Genomic DNA, 15,930 nt, shown 5'->3' on the forward strand with positions numbered 1-15,930 from the left:
AGAGAGGTTTTCCACGCCCAGATTAAAAAGTCCACAGTTTAGCCCTCGCTGGTTTGGCTCAGGGGATAGAGTGTCGGCCTATGGACTGCAGGGTCCCGGGTTCGATTCTGGTCACGCACAGGCCCAGGTTATGGGCTCGGTCCCCAGTGTGGGGCGTGCAGGAGGCAGCCGGTCAGTGATTCTCTGTCATCGTTGATGTTTCTCTCTCTCTCTCCCTCTCCCTTCCTCTCTGACATCCATAAAAATATATTTTTTTAAAAGTCCACAATTTAAAGATTTGGCCTCCAGCTTAAAAAAAAAGTGATAAAAATACACGACTCCTTGTACAGCATCGTGGGGCTCTGCTCTGAACGCTGCCCCTCTGGTGCTCCGTGCCCCACGCAGACGGCAGAGAAACGACTTTATGGAACAGGAGGCAGACTCAGGAATTCAGAAACTTGGCAAAGAAACACAGTGGCGGGAACCGGCCTCTGCCAGGCCTCGTCCTCCTCCCAGGCCTTCCCCAGCGGCACTGTCCCCGGCCAGCCCTGAGGGCAGGAGGGGGGGGGGGCGGCGGGAGAGGCAGCAGGGCCGCCAGGAGCTATGGCCCCGGCAGCAGAAGGACCCTGCGCCTTGCTCCCTGCTCCACCCTCAGCCGGAGTCAGCGGGGCCACTGCTCACGGGCGGGCGGGCGGTGGACCCAGAGCAGCAAAGCCCGGGAGGCTGCGCAGAACTGCAGGCTGCCCCGTGTTTACATCACATGATCGCACCCCCCTGCGAGCCAGGCGGGGGGATAAGTGTCCCCACCGTGAGCCGCAGCCGGACTCGGAGATGGCCAGTGACTTGCTCCGGTGGCACAGGTGACGGGGGGGGGGGGGGGGGGGGGTGCGGATTCTGGGACAGGACGTTTGTCTAAGTTCAGAGCCTCCCCCCCTCCCCCGGGGGAGTCAGTCCTGAGCACCTGGCCTCTTAATGGGCAGATGGACACGTCTGCCGAAGGGCAGGCTGGACGCACAGGGGAGGGGTGGGAGGGAGGGCCGGCCATCCTGGGGACCCCTCACCCCCGCAGAGGCACTTCCTGACAAACGGGGTCCCGGCTCTTTCCCAGGCCGGCGTGTCTCCCACGTGGCCTCATAGTCCCGGCTGCTCTGCCCTCACAGGGAGTCGCCGGGGAAATGAGGCTGTAAACAAAGGACTGTGACCTCAACGGGGAGAGGCAGGCCAACCAGCCACACGCCCGGCACAGACCCCACGGGGAGGACAGGCCGGGCCCGGCACAGACCCCACGGGGAGGACAGGCCGGGCCCGGCGCAGACCCCACGGGAGGACAGGCCGGGCCCGGCGCAGATCCCACGGGAGGACAGGCCGGGCCCGGCGCAGACCCCACGGGAGGACAGGCCGGGCCCGGCGCAGACCCCACGGGAGGACAGGCCGGCCCGGCGCAGATCCCACGGGAGGACAGGCCGGCCCCGGCACAGACCCCACGGGAGGACAGGCCGGCCCCGGCACAGACCCCACGGGAGGACAGGCCGGCCCCGGCACAGACCCCACGGGAGAACAGGCCCAGCCTCGCCCTCCCGCTCCCTCCTCACCAGGCGCATCCACGCCCGTCACCCGCCTCCTGAACTCCACCTGCTGGTCTGCGCCAGGGTGCCAGCCTCTGCGGCCCAAACCCGACCAAGGCCTTCGCTTTGGGCTGAAACCTGAGTCCCAGCAGAACAAACACAGGATGTGAATGAACACACACGCACACACACACACACGCACACACACAGACACACACACGCGCACACAGACACACACATTCTCACACACGCACACACACAGACACACACACGCGCACACAGACACACACATTCTCACACACGCACATACATACTCTCACACACACATACACACTCTCTTACACACATTCTCACACTCACACACTCTCATACCGCTTACACACTCTCCCACCTCTCATACATACACACTCTCACACACACTCATACTCATACACTCACACATGTACACACACACTCACACGTACACACACACTCACACACTCTCCCACCTCTCATACATACACACTCTCACATGCACACTCATACTCATACACTCACACATGTACACACATTCTCACACACGCACATACACAGACACACACATTCTCACACACGCACATACATACTCTCTCACATACATACACATACTCTCTTACACACATTCTCACACACTCACACACTCACACATGTACACACACACTCACACACTCTCATACCGCTTACACACTCTCCCACCTCTCACACATACACACTCTCACACACACATACTCACACACTCACACATGTACACACACACTCACACACGCGCACGCTCTCACACACGCAGGCTCCTGGAAGCAGAAGCTGTCTATTCACTCCGCCACCGCCGGAGTTCAGGGAGGATGGGATTACAAACAGACAAGTCCCCCAGCGTCTGTCTCCATGGAAACGACAAACATAAACAACCCTAAGCCGGAGGAAGCCTGCGGGCCCCTGAGACACAGGACGGAGCCCAGAGCCCACCAGGCCGGGTGTCCCTGGGCTGCAGCCCCTTCACGCGGGACCCTGGCCAAGACCCTGGACGCTCCGAGGGCCCGGGTCACACCCGCGAAATGCCCGGATCCTCAGTGTCCGCAGCCGACACGTTCCGAGCACCCACGCCTCCAGGCGGAGGGGCACCCAGAACCAGGGCCCAGAGGCTCGTCCCCAGGGGCGCCCCGAGGTGTGGGCCCTGGTGCCTGGCCTACCTGCTGGAGGCGCCTCTGGGAGCCAGCGGCCTGGGACCGAGGCGGCCGCGGCCGGAGGACGGCCCTGACCTAGTTGGGCTCCGAGGCTGCCACGCCCCCCCCCAGCCCGAGCTGAGCCGCCCAGGGCCCCGGGGACTCCACGCCCTTCCCCTCCGCCCGGCCCTTCTAGGAGGAGCCCCATCCTCCGCGGGAAGCCAGCGTCTGCGAGGGGCCCAAGTCCAGCAGCTGTCCACGCCCCACCCTCTGAAGCCCAGAACCGGACCGGACCGGACCGCAGGGGCACCGCAGCCATCCCGGCGTCACTCCCAAGTGCAGGGAAAACTGCCTTTGACCCCAAAGAGCCAGGATAGCGTCACCCGCGGCAGCGCCTTCCTCCGGGGCAGGCCGGACCCCCCACCGGGACCTCCCCTCCGCGGCCAGGACTGTGCCCAGGGGGCGTGGGCAGCGCTGGGACACGTGCCGCTCGGGCTCGGGTGGAGGGGCCGCACACCGCGCAGGCCCGGCTGCCCCGCCCCCCGCCCCCCCACTCCCCACCCCCCGCCCCCCACCCCCGGGCCTGGAAGACACGCTTCTCCGTTCCAGTCGGATTTCACCGGCTGCGCAGTTTCCTGCCTGACGCCGCAGGAGGCGGACATGAGCGCAGACCGGGAGGTCACGGGCCGAGGGGACCCTAGACCACGGGACGTTTCCACTCGCGTTTCCAGGACGCGCAGAGGCAGCCGCGGAGCCGGGGGGGGGGGGGGGTGCAGTCACGTGCTGCGCCCCGGCCTGAGCCGCCGGCGATGACGTAGCTCCTGGAGAATTTAAAAGTCCCGAACGCGCAGGACACGCAGCCCAGTGTCAGGGCCGATCCCCGGGGTGGGGGTCGGGGGGACCACACGGAACAGCCCGGCGGAGCCAGGCCACGGGCGCGGACCCCAATCACGGGTGGGGACCCCCGGCCGCCGCCGCACCCCAACCGCGGGCGGGGATCCCAGCCGCAGGCGCACGGGACCAAGGGCGGGATCCCGACCCCAGACACCGCCAACAGGAGCCTGCGCGCAAAGGGTCCCGGGCTCCCCGACAGACACACCCCCTGCCTCCAGGGGACCCCGAATGCACGTCCAGCCCCCTTCCTCCCAACCAGCGCCTGTGGGGGACAGACCGCGAAGGTCCTGGGGCCCCGGCGCCCCTGACCCCGTGCGCGCCTCCCCTGGCGCCGCGCACTCACCGGCCGGGGCGACCCGGCGTGGCCTTCCTGCGGGGGCGGCGGCCGCAGGGCCCGGGAGGCCGCGGCTTCCCCGCCGGACAGCGGACAGCGGCGCACGAACTTTCCCGGCGACGGCGCGGGCGGGCGGGCGGGGAGCGGGGCGCCCCGACGGGCGGGCGGGCAGAGCTGCACAAAGGCCAGGAGTGGAGCGCCGGCCAGGCTCCTCCCCCGCCCGCTCCGCCGCCGCCCGGGGCCAGCTGCTCGCCCGCGGCCGGCTCTCCGCCCGGCGCAGGAATGCGCTCCGGCTCTTGGCGGGCGGCGCACCCAGAACCCGGCGGCGCGGGGCGCGGTTGGCGGACCCCCCTCCCCGCGTGCGCTGCGCCTCGGTCCAGGAGCCTCTGAGTCACGGCCACTTGTTCCCGGTCCGCGCTTCCCGCTGCACTTGGCGGCGGGGGGGGGGGGGGGGGGGGGCGACGTGTGAAGTCACCGAGGCCTGAACCCCAACTGCGGAGCCGGGAAAAGGTGGGGACCAGGTCGTCACGTGCGAGACCGAGCGCGGCGAACCCCGGTCCTCAGCGCGCGCGGGGGCTCCGCTCCGACCTCCTCCTGCGCCGCTCGCCGCGGGGACCACTCCCCGCTCCGTTCAGCCCCTGTAGCTTCTGTCCCAGGGGCGGGTTTTGTTTTGTTGTTTAGTTTTTAAATATGTTTGTATTGATTTCAGGGAGGAAGGGAGAGGGGGGGGGGGGGAGAGAGAGAGACATCGGTGATGAGAGAGAACCATGGCGGCTGCCTCCTGCGCGGGGCCCTGGGACCAAGCCCGAGGGGGCGTGTGCCAGACGGGATGGAACTCCTTGGCTCTCAGACAGACGGACAGACAGACACCTGCACCGGGGACGCTTACCCGCCGGCCACGGCCCTCCTCGCTCCCCCGGGAACCGCGGGAACCGCGCAGCCAGGCGGCGCAGAGGCCCGAGGTGGGGCCGGCTTCCTACTTAAGTTCAGAGTCAAGAGAGCTTTGCTGTTTCACCCACTTGGGGACCAAAGGGCGCGGGACTCACGGATGACTCAGCGCTTCCCTTCCTCCTCTTAAAGAAGCAGGTGCCCGCAGCTCAGTGCCCACAGGCCTCTCATAGAAGAAAGAAGCAGGCTTTCGTTGCCTTCCACTAAAATATGATTATTTTTTAAAACGCCACGCTTCTAAGAGTCCTGTGTCTGGTGGCAATTTAAATCGATCCCTTGTTTACAGAGTCTTAATGGGCCCATTTCACAGATGTGGTAGCTGAGGCTCCGATAGGCTAACTGGTTCGAATGTGTGCCACCAGCAGCTGATGTCATAAAACGCACCCACGCACGCCTTTGCAAGCTCCAGCGCTCTAATTTGGCAAAGCGCGAGGATGAGTGTGAGGTGCTATTCCTTTCGTGTGAAACAGCCCCTGCCCGGGGCGGGGCACATACCCTCCTGACGCAGGAAGGCATCACTGTGCTTCCAAACCCATCGGTGTGGCCTGGCCGGCGTGGCTCAGTGGTTGAGCGTCGACCTAGGACCCAGTAGTTCGCTGGTTTGATTCCCAGTCAGGGCACAGGCCCGGGTTGTGGGCTTGATCCCCAGTGTGGGGCGTGCAGGAGGCAGCAGATCCATGATTTTCTCTCATCATTAATGTTTCTCTCTCCCTCTCCCTTCCTCTCTGAAATCAATAAAAAAAAAAAACAAAAAAAAACTTTTAAAAAGTAGGATGAACTAGAATTCCTGGATCTCTATGGATCTAAGGCCTTGCAAAGAAAATGCAGAAGCAATTATCAAAAAAAAAAAAAAAAAAAAAAAGACGAAGCCAAGAGCTCCCAAGTCTCACTACAGAGCAGAGATGCATCCACACCGGAAACCCTCAGGCAGCCCACACAGCCCTGGTCCCGCCACAGGCAGCCCCGTGCCAGGTCTCAGGCCTGAGGCGCTCCTGCATGTGCGCTGCCCTTCTCCAGGGAACCACGCCCACTGGTGCAGAGGACGGAGGACCCGTGTCCGTGTCCATGTCCGTGTCCGTGTCCGTGTCCGTGTGAGCACTCACCCCCTCGGGGGTCCCAGAGTCCACAGAAAACAGACTGAGTCGCGGGCAGGAAGGCTGGACCTTAGCCACTGCAGCCGTGGCTGAATCTTTCCGTCTGAAGGACTTCCCGGGTCGAAGTACAAGGCCACGTCTCCCCAGAAATGCAGTCTGTGGCGTGTTTGCAGAATGCCTGGGGCAGCAGCCATTACACCCCCTTCCCCAGCCTAGGGTTTCCGAGGGCGTCTGAACGGCTGCCTGTGTGGCACGCAGAGCACCCACAACCACTCTCCCAGGTGCCCACGGGCGTATGAAAAAGCATAAGGCAGCCCCGGCAGCGTGGCTCCGTGGCTGAGCATCAACCTATGAACCAGGAGGTCAGAGTTCAATTCCCGGTCGGGGCACAGGCCCGGGTTGCGGGCTCCATCCCCAGTAGGGGGCGTGCAGGAGGCAGCTGATCAATGGTTCTCTCTCATCATTGATGTTTCTCTCTCTCTCTCCCTCTCCCTTCCTCTCTGACATCAATAAAATATTTTAGAAAAGAAAGTGTATAAGGCAGGACCCCGCCGGAGGGAGAAGGGAGGAGCAGGAGCAGGAAGTCCGCAGACACAGAGGCAGGCGAGGCGGCGTTTGCAGCCAAAACCACCGGAGGGGACGGGACGGCCTGTGTTAGAAGTTATCTCTGGAGACTGAAAGGAGCCCCGCTGTGTCCAGTTGTATCCTTTCTGCCTATTTGACCTTCTCGGCCCCTGGCCCAGGCTCCTCCCCAGACTGCCCGTGCCCCGAGGCGATCCATGGAGGAGTGTGGGCAGCGGGCCAGCACTGGAGCCCCATGAGGCTGCTGGGAGCTGGTGGGGGTGCGACTCGGGGGCAGCGGCCAACTCCAGAACAAAGAGCACGCTCGCTCCCGGCAGGGCTGCGGGTCCAACGCGTTGCTGGGCCCCGGGCGATGGCACGTTGTCCTTGGAGAACCACCGGGCACCCAGTTTCACAGGCCGGTGCTCAGCCACTGAGAACACTGGCCAGGCAAAAACTTAAAAACTAAATCAATAAGATAAAAAAATATATATATATATGTGTTGATTTCAGAGAGGAAGAGAGAGGCAGGAAGAGGGAGAGAGAGAAACATCCATGATGAGAGTGAAGCATCCATCTTATATAAAAACTGCTGCTTGAAACTTTAACCCTCTACTTCTGGCTTCTGTAGATGCCTGCTGCCTTAAATAATAAGGAAAATAAGACTATTCCCATTTCAGAGCGGCCATTAAACCTTCCCCGGACGAAGTTATCAGTGCTGGCGTCAGGCCAAGCCCTTGGTCGAGGTCTCAAAGCCCCAGCACATGGGGCCCTTTAAGAACTTGCAAAGGGGACCGGAAAAACCCCATATAAGGGAGACAAAGAAGGTAAAATCGTGTAAATATGAGAAACTTCGTGTGTGACACCACCCAGAATTTGAGATACATTTCCTCTGGGCCCGCGCGTAGTACATGTAACTCCGTCTCTCTAAGCGCTGCTTGGTTCTTCTCCGGTTTTTCTGTAACAAGAGAGAATCACGGATCGGCTGCCTCCTGCATGGCCCCCACTGGGGATGGAGCCCACAACCCGGGCCTGTGCCCCGACCGGGAATCGAACCCTGACCTCCTGGGTCATAGGTTGATGCTCAGCCCCTGAGCCACGCTGGCGGGTGAATAACTTTGTTCAGCTCCAATAGCGAAGGTCTGAGAGCACTTGCTGCCCAGCTGGCGCTCTGCCCGGTGGCTCCCCTGCCCTCTCTCCGTCTGAGCTCCGTCTGAGCCCTGTGCTGGGCACTGCCGTTGTCCCAGCCGATAAAGGAGGCGGCGGACTCGGAGGGGCACGGCTTTCACTCAGGGCCACACCACGTGGATCCAGGTTCACACGCGGGCCGTCTGGCTGCACGCCGCATGCCTGGCCGGTCCCTGTGGCCTCCGGTCATGGTGACGGCCTCTGAGCACATCAGCGGGGACGACGCCGCGCGGAGCCCAGGAGCGGCGCCCGCCCCAGCCTGGGAGCCCCGCCCTCGTGCGAACAACACGGACACTGCACGGTGAGGCCCGAGGAGGTTGTTGTTTTTCTAGAAGCATCCGTGCTTGGGCTCCCGCGTCACATCCCATGAAGGGCTGCCCGTGTGTGCAGGCGGGAGCCGGGCGTCCAAAAACAGCCGTCACCCCGCCCAGGCTACAATGAAATGTCAGCCTGAACCCGAAATACACCCAGGAAACGCATGGGGGCAGCTGTCCACACGGCTGCTCAGCCTCACCCCGAATTCCTAGAGCGGCCCTTGGGCTTCCCCTGCGTGCACCAGGCCACTCCCACTCCCACGCAGGCCGCGGGGCTCGGGCTCGGGCGTGTGCGTGTGCGTGTGCGTGTGCGTGTGCTGTACACAGCGGTGCTGCCTCGAGCTCGGCCTGGCCCCACCGGAAGGAAGTCTCTGACTATGGAGCAAGCTAAGCTCCGCCCGCTGCACCCATCCCCTGGGGGCCCTACTGTGCGCTCAGTTGGAGACCTCGGGTCTAAGGGACGCAAATCAAAGACCCAGCCTTTCCACGCAGGCGCCCCTGTGAGGGAGGAGGAACCACGTGACCGTGTGCCGCGGAAGGAACCTGGACCAGCGACTTTTATTTCTCTCCTGAGTGAACGACCAGAGAGACACGCCCTCTCTCCACAGGACAAGGCACAATCGTGCTGCAGGCCCTTGTTGAGGCCCTACTACGTGCAGCCCACTGTGCTGAGGATTAGGACCAGGCGGAGACCCTGTCCGCGAACGGCAGCAGCCGGGCTCTCAGCACCTGGCCAGCCCTGGGCAGGCACGGCCCACACACGGTCACACCGAACCCTCACCAGGGAGGCACCCATTTCACACCCATTTTACAGATGAGGAAACTGGGGCCTGGAGCAGTTAAGCAGCTTTTTGTCCAAGGGCCCAAGGGACAGAGCTGAGCCCAGACCCGCCCGGCTCACACCACCTGCGCTCTCCGCAAGCATGAGCTCCTACCTGACGAGCTAGCACCTTCGCCACCGTGTTACCATTGTGGTCCGTTTGCGGAAAGGACGGGGGCGGGGGGCGGTCTCCTGGGCGCTGGGGGGAGAGGGCTTCGCGGCCACTGCATGTGCCTGAGCCTGTTCAGTCTCCTGAACAAGAATGTGGTCCCTGAGCGGCCAGCAGGAGGGTCAGCCCGAGGCCACACGTGGGAGTCTGGGCAGCATCTCAGCCTCGCGGAGCTTCCTGCCTCCGACGCCTTCAGAGTCGGCCTGGCTCTGCGCTCACACCTTCCCCCACATTTCACATCAGAGGGGAAGGAATTTAGAGGAGGCCACTGAAATGCCCTTCACCAGCCCCAGAGAGTCCCCGGAGGGGGCTGGGAGGGAGCCAGGAGGTAGCAGGGAGGGGCCGGGGAGGGGACTGGGAGGGAGCAGGGGGGGAGGGGAGCAGGGAGGGGCCGGGGAGGGGCCGGGGAGGGGGCAGGAAGGAGCGGGAGGCATGACAGTCCTCCAACTCAGGCCAGTTATGAGCCCCAAATGCAAAATGCTAGGGGAGCCCTGGCTGGTGTGTCTCAGTGGATAGAGCATCGGCCTGGGGACTGAAGGGTCCAGGGTTTGATTCCTGGTCAGGGCACAGGTCCCGGTTGTGGGTTCGATCCCCAGTAGGGGGCATGCAGGAGGTGGCCAATCAATGATTCCCTCTCATCATTGATGCTTCTATCTTTCTCTCCATCTCCCTTCCTCTCTGAAATCAATAAAAATATATTTTTTTAAAAAAAATGCAAGGGGAGCTTCTGAAATAAAAACTCACCCCCGCCCCACCCCGATGTGGGGCCTTTTCTACAGAAAAATGAGTCGCCACTGAAGATAAAACATGAACCAAGTGAGAGCCTACACATCACCCAGCAGGGAGTTTCCAACGTAACCTCCCGTCTTCCTGCAGAAAAACGACACCCGGTGATCGATAAGGGCTCCTCCCTCCCAGGGGTCGCGGCCGCCGGCTGGGAATCTCAGCGAGACACCAAGACTCAAGTTTCAGCGAACTTTCTCCTGCGCCCACGCCCAAGGGAAACTGCCCCCCCCCACAGCACCTGCACACACACCCCCAAATGGCGGGGTTCAAGAACCCGCGTGTCCGACCAGCTTCTCACACTGTGCCTCCTGCAGTCCTACTGCCTGTGCCCTCGGCCACCAGCACGCGGCCTTCGCGTCCAGAGGCTGCGGCCGGACTCACTTTGCAAAACCAGGCTGCACGGGCAGCCTTCTGGGGCGCCCCGAGGACAAGGTCGCCCTAAGTCACGACCGGCACCCCAAAACGATCCACAGCGGGGGGGACCTTCCCTCGGCCGGGGCCGCTGGGGTAGGTAGAGCATCACTCACAGGCCGTGCACTGACCGGCTTCAAAGTGCGCTGCTCTGTTTGGCCAAGCATTTCATTAGCTCACCCCCAGTGCCCGGGCAGGGCCAGACCCCACGGTTTCGTGGGCCTTATACAGGCCGCAGGCCGGCGTCCCCACCCCTGCTCTGCAGCCTCGTCCACCGGGCTTCCGGGGCGCTTGCTGGCACAGCCCAGGTGAGGCCGGTTCACTCACCACGGAGCCGGAGCCGCGGGTTTGCCGGAAGGGACGCCGGCCTCGGGAGGAAGAAGGCCTTCGGTGTGACTCCGACCGGCGGCCCCGGAGCTGTGTGGCCTTGGGAGGTGGCTCGGCCTCTCTGGGCTCAGGTTTCTGGGCTGTAAGACGAGGACGCTGACGTCCTGGCTCTGATATTTCAGGAGCCAGGGAGCAGGCGGGGCACGGGGGGGGGGGGGGGGGCGGCGGCACCAGGCCTCAGCCGCCGCCGGAGGAGCAGCTGCCTGACATTCTGCAGGGGGGACCCCGAAAGCCCAGCCTGGCGCTGTCCTCTCCCCGAATTCTTCTCTCTTTCTGCCGACTCTGGCCAGGCACCTTCAGATGCCAGCTGCCCAGCCGCTCGCCAGGCGGCCTCCTCCTCCAGCTGCCGGCTGTGGAGTCCGGACGACGGGCTGGGCCAGACAACGTGCACCACGGCCCCTCCCTCCGGGTCCGGCTTCCAGGACGGCCTCGCACTCAAAACGCCTGGTGCCGAGATCGCCGGGGCAATTGGTCCCATAAAGTGCACCCCGAGCTGGCGTTGGGCTGGTGCGGCTGGCGGGGCTCACCCACACGGGCGCTCCCTCCCTCCCGCAAATGGTAGGTTTCCTCTCTGCTCGGCCGCTCTTGGCAGGAGGTGAACCCCAAAGCCCTGGCTTCGCACGGAGGGGAGCGCATCCCCCACGTGTGGGATGTGCTTCAGATACAATGTTGCAACCCTGAGGCCACCCAGCAGAGGCTGCTAACCCCGGGGATGCGGGGGAGCTCGGAGGGGAGGGGGCCCAGGGCAGAGGCGCGTGAACCTCAGCAAGTCCAAGGTCCAAGCCCACGTGAGCACCAGGAACCTGATGCCAGCAGTGAGCATCGTTCCGATGGTGACAGTGATGCCTGTGATAGTAAAACAATTGCCCTGGTGTGTGAGTGCTCACCACGTGCCAGGCAGGCGGGGAGCAAAGCTTTTATGCATATTGTTTTGTTATTTTTTGAACATACAGTTTTATCGACTTCAGAGAGGAAGGGAGAGGGAGAGAGAGAAACATCGATGATAAGAGAGAATCACGGACCGGCTGCCTCCTGCACGCCCCATACGGGGGATCGAGCCACAACCCGGGCCTGTGCCCCGACCGGGAACCTACCAGTGAGGTAGACGCTCAGCCACGGAGCCACGCCAGCCGGGCACGCATGTTGCTTGTATGTCATCTCCATAATGAGTCCGTGCGGTGGACACGCGTTACACAGGAGGGAAACCGAGGCCGTGAGTGGCTGAGAACTTGTCCGACCAGCCTGTGCTGCCAGTCCTGTCCTGTTTCCTGGACGGGAAGCCCCCCTCTCCCCTGAGAGCCGCTGGGTGAATTATTCAGCGAGCGCTGGGCCTGCCCACGGCGCCGCGGAGTATCGGGTGCCGGGGAGCCGAGCACCTAGCCTGCCAGCCTAACGGTCCGGGGACAAGACCGCCACGTCCCCTTGTCCGGAGGCCGGACCCACTCTCGGCTGAGATGACCACCGACCCGCGTCTGAGCAAACACGTCTGGACAGAGCATTCGGGTCCTGACCCACCCCGAGTCGCGTTGGACTCGAGGTCCGGCGAGGGGGCTGCCGCCCTGGGTGGGGGTGACAGACGGAAAGGGGCAGAGGTCGCCGCTGCCGGACCTCTGTTGCCGTTTTATTATGCGCTTACCACACACCAGGCATCGGACTGGCTGCTTTGGAAACTCCCATGTCACGCTCACGCCAAGCCAAGGCTTTGCCCCATTGTACAGGCGTGGAGACTGAGGCTGCGGCTCGCCCAGGGCCACGCGGGGGGCGGTGGCGGGGAGAGGGAGCCTCTGGGAGGAACAGGCCTTCCTGGCTCAGCGCCCCCCCCTCCCCCCCCCCGCCCGGGAAGAAACGGCTCCGGGTGCGAGGCGTGTCCAAGCCACAGCCTGTCACGGCCCAATGTTTCTCAAAAGGATGTTTAGCGGCTGCCTTTCCTTCGCTTTTATTTTCTCAGCGGCGGCTCCCTCCACGCCGACCCTTCACTCCAGACATGGCGGTGGTGTCACAGCTGGTAATTTTAGGAGGAGGAGGAGAGAAGGAAGAAATAGCCTGAGTGGGAAGAAGGTGAGGGAGGGAGGGAGGAAGGGCGGGCGAGGAGCGGGCCGGCTCGTCCTGGTCCCGCCGGGCTCCCTGGGCCGGCCCCGGCGCCAGCGGCTGCTCTCGGCTCCCCCCTCCCTCCCCTCCGTCAACTTTTCACCCCACGGCCCCGCAGGAGCCGCCCGGCCCGCGTCCACACAGAGACGCCGGGCACCTGGGAGTCAGTCCATCGTCTCAACCGGCACTGACCACGGAAGAGGATATTTCCAACCGTTTTCCCACGTGGGAGAGGAAACCCCTTATTTACTTACTTACTCATTGAATATATTTTTATTGATTTCAAAGAGGAAGGGAGAGAGAGAGAAACATCAGAGAATCATGGACCGGCTGCCTCCTGCACGCCCCGCACTGGGGGTCAAGCCCGTGTCCTGACCGGGAATCGAACCATCACCTTCTGGTTCATAGGTTGATGCTCAACCACTGAGCCACACGGGCTAGTGAAAAACCCCTTTTACATAAACTTTCAGCAAAAAATACCAGCGTGGCGACGCCCACACTGGATCGAGACCTGCACACCCGACCATCAGCGGGGAGTAAGCACAATGCCAAGTTCTGAACTCTCCATCCACGTGGGAGACCCGTTCGTATCCTGCGTCACAACCCAGCCAGGCCTCTGGGCAGAGTCTACGAACCGGCGAGGCTGTCGGTGGCCCCGGACGTGCACGGGGAGGGGCCGCACGGGGGCAGAAACCCACAGCCGAGCGCCTGCCAACCCCGCCTCTTGGACCTGCCACGTGCCCTCGGCAGCTGGGGTGGGGCTGGAGGGGGGCACGGCCAGGGAGCTGGTGGCCCGGCCCCAGCAGGGCCGACTTCACGCCCAATGTGGGGAACTAAACGGCGAGCATATCCGTGCCGCCTGCACCCACACGCGTGTGAGGCCGGGCTCTCGCACTGCCGTCACACGGACACGAGCGACCGGCTCAGACCCTGACCCGCGGCGGAGTCGGCTGCCCACGTGGGCAGGAGCTGCCAAACCCAGCGCAGCGCGGGGCCCGGCGGGCGGGGGACCTGCTTTGGCTCTGCTCTTCTCTCGGCAACTCAACGCAGGATCTCTCTGTCAAGACGCCCCACACGGCAACACACAGCCACGGTCACACGTGCGGTTTGACGACAAAACACGTCTCTAAGCCTTTGAACCGGAGGCAGACCCCACGGGCCACACGGAGAGAAAGAACTCACTCTCCTGGGCCGTTCTGCCATTTCCGCAGACCGGGAGCTCCGTGCTGGACAGGAGAGGTGGCCGGGCCGGAACCCGCCTCAGGAGGGCAGTCTCGCCCGCCCTGGAGCCGGAATAAGGCACCTGACACCCGCCAAGCCCCCGAGCCTGAGGGCATCGCATTGCCTCTGTGACCTCAGACCTCTAGGCACCTGGGTGAGGCAGGTGCAGAAACACCCATTCTATAGATGGGCAGACTGAGGTTGTGCGCATCACCAGTCAGGGCCAGGGCCGGGTGGGGATCTGGAGCCCTGGGACGGGAGTCCTGGCAGCGTCCACTAAAGTGTGGCCACCCAACCTCGCCCAGACCGCTCCCTGCCACCCCGCCTGCAACACCAGCCGCACCGTCCCGCTCCCTCTGCCGCCACCCGACTGTCTCGGAGACCTGCCCGGGGCCGTGGCACGGCTCCCCGGGGGGAGCAGCTTCCCCAGAGGGGCCAAGCCCCCTCCTCAAGGCAAAGCGGCGTTTCCCACGCTGGTGCTCCACGTGCAGGAGCGCGGCTGCCGAGAGGGACAGGCTGGAGGCGCCATGGAGGGCCGGCCCCCAGCGGGCGCCCTCTCAGAGGGGCTGGGCGTGCGGGACGGCACCACCGGCCACTTCCCGCCGCCGAGTGCTGGGGAGTCACACCACCTCAGCCCCTGAGATCTGTTTGCGAGGAGCCCGACGGCCGGGGGACGGACTGTGAACATTTACACAGAGAACGGGGAAAGGCCGGGAGCCGTAACTAACTGGTCGCGGGGCTGTGGGTGCGAATCCTCCTCCTTCCTCTGCTCTCCTACATCTCACACTCCCTTCACGTTGATCAGGAAACCACATCCTGACATTTAAAGCGATGAAGCCACCAGCCCGCAGTGTTCGCTGAGCTCCTGTGCCCCGGGCCGTGTTCCCAGGGAGGTGACAGCCGGGGCGGGGAGGAAGGAGCTGACGCGTCACTGTGGGCAGCGGGCTCCCGGTGAGCACGCCCCCCTCCGACGGGGATGTCAGAATCCTCGCCAGCGAGTCAGCACCGAGGCACGTGCCCCGCGGATCAGACCTGCGTCTGCTCGGCCCAAGCGCCCGCCGCAGCCTGAGGTAGGACCAGAGCTGCCCTGTGGGGCCGCGGAGGCAGCTGGTGTGGGTGGAGCGCCAGGCGGAGGAGCAGGCGACGCACATTCCTCCAGCGCCTGAAACGGAGCCACCTCGCCAATGAAATGCCTGCAGCTGTTGGGGAGGGAACGCTGGCCGGCGCAGGTGCTGATTTAGAGCCCCGCCCTGCTCACACGCATACACACGCTCACATGCATGCACATGTACACACGTACAGACACACATGCATATGCACGGACACACACACACAGCCAGAGCAGCTCTTGCTGGACCATGTGGAGGAGGCGGCGGATGGCGAGAAGGCGCGTCTCTCCCCGTCCCTGTGGAAAGCCCGTGTCCCCTTTAAAGCTGTGAGTGGCGACTGCGCCCAAATCCCGAGAAAACAAAGTCGCTTCAGGCCGCCATTGGGCTGGGAAGCGTGGGGACCCTCCAGGCCTCGGCACAAACAAACCAGATTCCAAGCAGAGGCGTTGGGGCTCCAGGGAGACGAATGGCCGACCACGGCCTCCGACCCCACGGTGCCCCCGCCAGCGAGCCGCTCACGCCTGTGAAAGTGAGTCGATGGGGCCAAGGACACGAGAAAAGGCGTGAGGCGAGCCCAACGGCCCCCACGCCTCCGCCCCTGCCTCAGGCTCCCCCGCGCTCAGCCATCCTGACGGCAAGCAGGTCCGTGTGGCCCAGTGGTTCTCAACCTTCTGGCCCTTTAACTACAGCTCCTCACGTTGTGACCCAACCACACAATTATCTTCGTTGCTACTTCATCATTGTCATGTTGCTACTGTGATGAATCGTCATGTAAACATCTGATATGCAGGATGGTCTTAGGCGACCCCTGTGAAAGGGTCATTCGACAGCCAAAGGGGCCGCGGCCCACAGGTTGAGAACCGCTGGTGTAGGCAATTGAGGTG

The 15,930-nt window shown here is 63.4% G+C and overlaps 1 protein-coding gene across 16 annotated transcripts in view; it reads right to left on the reverse strand.

Moving 5' to 3' along the window:
* Positions 1-15,930, reverse strand: part of TACC2 (transforming acidic coiled-coil containing protein 2) — a 102,870-nt gene that overhangs the window by 54,671 nt on the left and 32,269 nt on the right. The window lies entirely within an intron of this gene.

This window comes from Myotis myotis, unplaced genomic scaffold (assembly GCF_014108235.1).
Source record: "Myotis myotis isolate mMyoMyo1 unplaced genomic scaffold, mMyoMyo1.p scaffold_m19_p_49, whole genome shotgun sequence".
NCBI classification, from domain to species: domain Eukaryota; kingdom Metazoa; phylum Chordata; class Mammalia; order Chiroptera; family Vespertilionidae; genus Myotis; species Myotis myotis.